Below are 6018 nucleotides of genomic sequence, written 5' to 3'. Positions count from 1 at the left end.
ATAAATATTATATATATATGTATACATATGTATATATATAAATATATGTATATATGAATATATATATATATTTAAATATAAATATATATATATATTTAAATATAAATATATATGTATATATTTATTTATATTTATATATATATATATACATATATAGATATTTACATATATACATATATATTTATATATACATATATATATATATATATATATATATTTCTATATTCATATATACATATATATACACATACATATACATATATATACATATATATTCTAATATATATATATATATATATATATATATATATATATATATATATATATATATATATGTGTATATATACATACATGTATACATGAAAAGAGAAAACACACTACCGTGTTGATACTATGGAATAAAAACCCACACTGTAAAACTAGATTTAATTGAAAAAGAGACTACAGTTTCGGAATCCACCTGGATTCTATCTTCAGGTCTGAGGAGGCAAGGAAGAGGAGTGGGTATAAGACAGAGAGAGGAAAGGCAACGCGGAGACACGGGGCAGGTGAGGACAGACGAACGGAAACGAAGGGAGGTCAGATCAGGTCGGGAGGGTCGGGCGGACTGTGTGAAGGGTGGCCAGCATACGGGAGAAGGCGAAGGATGTGGGAAGCGAGGAGACTGTCAGCAGGAGAAAAGCCGCTGTTCAGGTTGAAATTGGGAAGCAGCTGAATTAGGGAAGATTCCACGAGTCTGCGGGCGTGGACGTCAGCGGAAGGAAAGCTAATTCGCGCCGCTGACCAGTCCATCAGATGGCCTGTATCCCACTGATAGCAGAAGAGAGCGTTGTTGTTGTGCCCCCTGGAAACAGCGTACTTATGTTGAGACAGGCGCTTAGTGAGACTGGCGCCCGTCTCGCCAAAGTACTGTTTGTCACAGGAGGTACAAGGAATAGCATAGGTGCCCACCTTCGAGGAAGAGGGTGGGCTGGTGTGGACCAGGTTACGGCGGAGAGTGTTCACCTGGCGAAAGATCAGCCTGCAGTTGAGAGTGTGAAGAGGGCGGCGGAGAGAGTAGATCTCCTCAGTGTAGGGCAGGCTGAGGACGGGCAGCCGAGGATTCTCTTTAAGGGGGGAGTCGTGGTAGAAGGTACGCCGTGCCCTGGATAACGCGGCGTCGAGAACATGACGAGGATAGCCCAGTTTGGAGAACGAACGACGCAGGAAGTCGATCTCTCCATCCAGGTATTGGGGGTCACAGATACGGAGGGCGCGGAGGAACAGCGACGTGGCAACACCTCTCTCTGTTTTATACCCCCTCCTCTTCCTTGCCTCCTCAGACCTGAAGATGGAATCCAGGTAGATTCCGAAACTGTAGTCTCCTTTTCAATTAAATCTAGTTTTACAGTGTGGGGTTTTATACAATAGTATCGACACGGTAGTGTGTTTTCTCCTTTCATTCACCTCTTTCTTTATTTATGGTCGTTATGTTCTTCCTGGAGTTGCGCAGAGCCATCGGCTCATTAGCTACGGTCGGCTATCCCTCAGATAATCGCCGTTGTTTCAGGCTTTGTCTTTTTTTTTTTTTTTTTTTTTTTCTTTACGTACATATGGATCTTAAAGTGAGTCTGCTGTTTTACCAGTTATTGTTTTTTATTTGTTTTATTTAAGATTACCCCTTTTTACGTGTATTTGTGTTTAAATTTTATCCTAATGGAGGTTTTATTTCATTGTTTTCTTGCTTTTGATTTAATAATAATGGTATTAAGCTTTGTCTTTTGTTTCGTTTTTCCCATCTAAATATACAAGATAATAAGAATGAATTGATGAAATCTGACGACTTTTTGATACAACGTTTTATAGTTTATTTAACTTATTTTAATTCTCTCTATTCTAATTCTAATTTACTCTTATAAAGGTAGGAAAAAAGAAGAGGAGGAGTAAAGAAAAGTTTGGCGTTCGAAAGCAAAGTGAAAAAGTGAGCAGAAATGGGTGTGATAAGAAGAGGAAATAGAGATAGTAAGAAATGATAGAAACACAAGGAGAGGCCGTGAGAAAGGGATGAGAAAGTCCGATATGCGAAGCTGAGCTTCGCCCGGGCTATGCCAATGAGGGGAGCCCGGCCTGTGTCGACTAATGCCGACTCGCTAACGTGTGTCAGCTGGTGCTGACTCGTCTTAGTCCTTACCCGCCGTGGTGCCCAGTCACAGCAGTAACCTCCAGGCGACAATTGCAACTTCTCGCGCCTGGGCGGGGCGCGAACCGCCGACCCCTCGGATGAGAGGCCGACACGAGGGATGAGAAAGACCGAGAGAAAGAGAGTGAGAGATGTTGAAGAGAAATACAGCCGGGTTATTTAAAGTAAGGTGGAGGAAGTCCTGATAATATTTGGGAGAGAGAGAGAGGGGAGAAAAAGGGCGTAGAAATAAGAGAGGGAGAGCTAAAAGAAAAGACTGAGAAAGAGAATATAGTTCTTATATAGTTTTTTTCTTTCTCTCTCTCTCTTGTTTGTCAGTCTGTCATGTTTTTCTCTGTCTGTCTGTCTGTCTGTCTGTCTGTCTGTCTGTCTGTCTGTCTGTCAGTCTGCTATTCTCTGTCTACCTCACTCTCTCTTTCTGCCAGTCAGTCATTATCTCTCTCTCTCTCTCTCTCTCTCTCTCTCTCTCTCTCTCTCTCTCTCTCTCTCTCTATCCTCTCTCTCTCTCTCTCTCTCTCTTTCTCTTTCTGCCAGTCTGTCATCTCTCTCTCTCTCTCTCTCTCTCTCTCTCTCTCTTTCTGCCAGTCTGTCATTCTCTCTCTCTCTCTCTCTCTCTCTCTCTCTCTCTCTCTCTCTCTCTCTCTCTCTCTCTCTCTCTGTTTAGTTTTTATACTTGTTTCTGCCTTGTAATTAATGCCTTAAAACTGTTCATAGTGTTATTTTTATTTTATTATCATATTATAAGCCTCCAGAACCACAATCACTTAACTGCTTGTTCCCGCCTCTAAGACGATGTCAGAGGTATGGGAGATGGACAAGGAAGTCACGCTCGCACGGCCCAGGCTACAGGTACTCTCTCTCCCAATCCACAGGTTGATTGACAAAAACAAGTGGTATTCTAGCAGTAATCCAGAGATCCTTGGCGGAAGACTGCTTGCTTAGGATAACCCTTGCTGCAGGCATAGAGAGAGGCCGTAGTCGAGCCTTTATTTTCTTTGTTGGTTTAACCTTACGGTGATTTACGGTGACGGACGGAGGATTCGAGGCTTTTGTAAGATAAGTTATGTGTGCACCAGCAGTATATGCCGGCTTTGCTATATCTTCATCATTTATGTACAAGCTCTTTTATTAAATATTAGTTTTATGTGTTTCTCTGTTTCATTTTCATAGTGATGTTCTTTTAGCAAGGAGTTGTGCCCAGGCTCCTTTTGATTTTCCACACGGGGAGTGTTAAGTTTAAACCTTCGCGGTATTTGTAAAACCCCGTTGTATAATATACTTAAAGTAACATTAGGGAACCAGAAGGGTTCGATATATGATGAATGTTACAGGATATGTGTAAATTTCACGAACGATATCTATCCCAAACCCACTGTGCCCTCGGAGAGTGCTTACCGCTCGGCCCGCTCCGTCGGCATAGCGTAGATTTAAAGTAACCAGTAAATAGCGTGAGTGTCGAAGTCTGACACTAAGATCTAGCCTTTCTGGTCACTACAACATCGCATCTCCTCCGGCGGCCCCCTGGCTGCCCTTGTGGGGAGGGAAGGAGCGAGGAACGAAATCCCTTGAAGAGGAGGTGGGCGGCAGCTGGGGCCTGGGGGGGGGGGCGATTCCGAGCAACAGGTGAGGCAAGTTTCGTGTTGGTTTCGTGAGGGAGGGAGGGGAGGAGGGAGGACTGGAGAGGGAGGGAGGGAGGGCATGAAGGAGGGAGGTGGAAGGGGAAGGGGGGAGGGTAGCAAATGCTAAATGCAATTATATCTTGCCTGACGTTGGGAATGCAGTGTGCAATGGGGAAGGATGCTTCCCACGTCACCTTGTAGGCGGGGAAAGCAGCTGGTGATGTTACATTGGAATTGAAGCAAACAAATCTTAAAATTCATCATAATGTTAAAATTTCGGTATATGCAATATAATATTTTAGAAAAAAACTAGGATTAAAATAATTAATCAAAAATATTAATTTGCTTGGTAACGAACCATAAAATGTTTAAAAGATCGAGAAAATAAAATACTTTTGATACGAAAGTTAAATAATATCAATAAATAAACAAAACTTAAATGTAAAATTACTGAACTTTATGAATTCAAATGGGCCTTCGGGATCTGTAATATATATATAAAGAAATCTTGAAATGTAAAAATAAATATACTTAGGTGCTTTAACCTCTTTGGGTACGAATGTTAGATAAAACAATATAGAAAAAAAATATTTGGTAAAATAAAAATAATTGGCAGCGGTCATCATGCGTGTGGCGTGTACGGGCATCCTCCTCACAGTTTTCTCGGGACCTGGAGGCGATGCTGTCGGCCGGAGGAAGGCTTCGACGCAGCAGAGCCGCCTCCACAACGCCCATTAAAAGTACAAGGCAAAATGACGCCACGCACGGCTCCACCAGGCGGGAGTGTTGCTACCCTTAGCTCTCTCAATTCCTTTCATCCGTGCCTGTGGGAGAGTTGGAAGCGAGAGATTTTCCTACACTTTATTCCCTCCTGGAGTGACGACGGAAGATCGGCGAGGTCAAGCACTATACCAGCAGGGAGGATGGGTGGCCTGGAAATGGTAGAAAGAGGGAAGGAAGGAGGGAGAGGAAGGACGCGAAGAAGGTAGGACGGAGTGGGTGGAGAGGGAGAGGAGTGCGATGGGGAGCGACAGGTTGAAATCGGCAGGTAAGGGAGCTTCGATTAGGAAGGGAGAGTTTGGAAGTGAAAACAGGTGGGCAGAGGGAAGGAAGAGAAGGGAGGAAATGCAGATGTAATAGTGTTGACAGGAGTAGAGATGAAGTCACATAAACCACCGCATATGCAGCGAAAGGGTGTTCATCCACGACATTAAAGATTCACCTCGATCTTCCTTCTCTGAAGCACTGACTATCATCCCTGAGCAACGCAGCACATCTCTCGTAATTCGAAACAAGTATAAGTGGAAAGAAAAGGAAAGAAATCTGCAGTTGTACCAGACATAAGTATGAGCTTGAATATGAAAATAATATGACGAGGGTTAGGTTGACGAATTATATATATGATGTGATGAATTATGCAGATAGACTTTGTAGTTCAATTTGCAGCATTCAGTTGCAATTAATGTATCAAGGCATAATATACAAATCGACTGGCAATGGCACACGACGAAAATAGGGAGTTAAACAAAATAGTAGAAGATAAGAAGAAAAAAAGGAGGCAGAGGCAAAGCAATAGCAATGCAAACTTTGCCATCTGACTCCGCCCACGACTAGAAATATTTATTCAATTCATTATTGTTTCTCATATTTATATCTCAGTGTTAGAGATTATTTTTATTATATCAACTACTACGATTTCATATTGTTCGTGATTTTCGTTATCATAATTCATCAATTCGCGTGACATTTCCTCGGTCATCCTAACGATTATGACAGTCGTTAAGATGCTGACTGATTTTCATTTCTTTCATTGATAATCTTAATCGCGAACTCATTATTATTACATGGTGACGAACCCACGCTGGGTACTGGACATGTAATTAGTATTAAGTCGAATGTTATCCTTACACGTGCTCAGACGCACTCTTACCGCCCAGCTGCGATCCGGCGCCAGTGTAGCGCCCGTGTTTACGACTCTACGTGTGCTTAGCGGTGGCATTTCCCAACAGGATGGGATGCCCAATTTGCGTAATATTTTTGCAACGTATGAGCTCGTCCCGGTAGTATCCTCTTCAACCTGAAATTATGGTGGGGTACTGACCGCTTTTCCTCCGGGAATTTTAGGTATTATGTAATTTACAACCACGTGGGTTGTCTTATCGGCCGATAAGTTGTCCCAGTAGAAGCTAACCCGATCTGCTTGCATCATGCGTTGCTCTG

Source organism: Penaeus chinensis, chromosome 37 (genome assembly GCF_019202785.1).
Source record: "Penaeus chinensis breed Huanghai No. 1 chromosome 37, ASM1920278v2, whole genome shotgun sequence".
Lineage (NCBI taxonomy): Eukaryota > Metazoa > Arthropoda > Malacostraca > Decapoda > Penaeidae > Penaeus > Penaeus chinensis.
The sequence above is the reverse complement of the archived record's forward strand: the minus strand, read 5'-3'. Positions refer to the sequence as shown.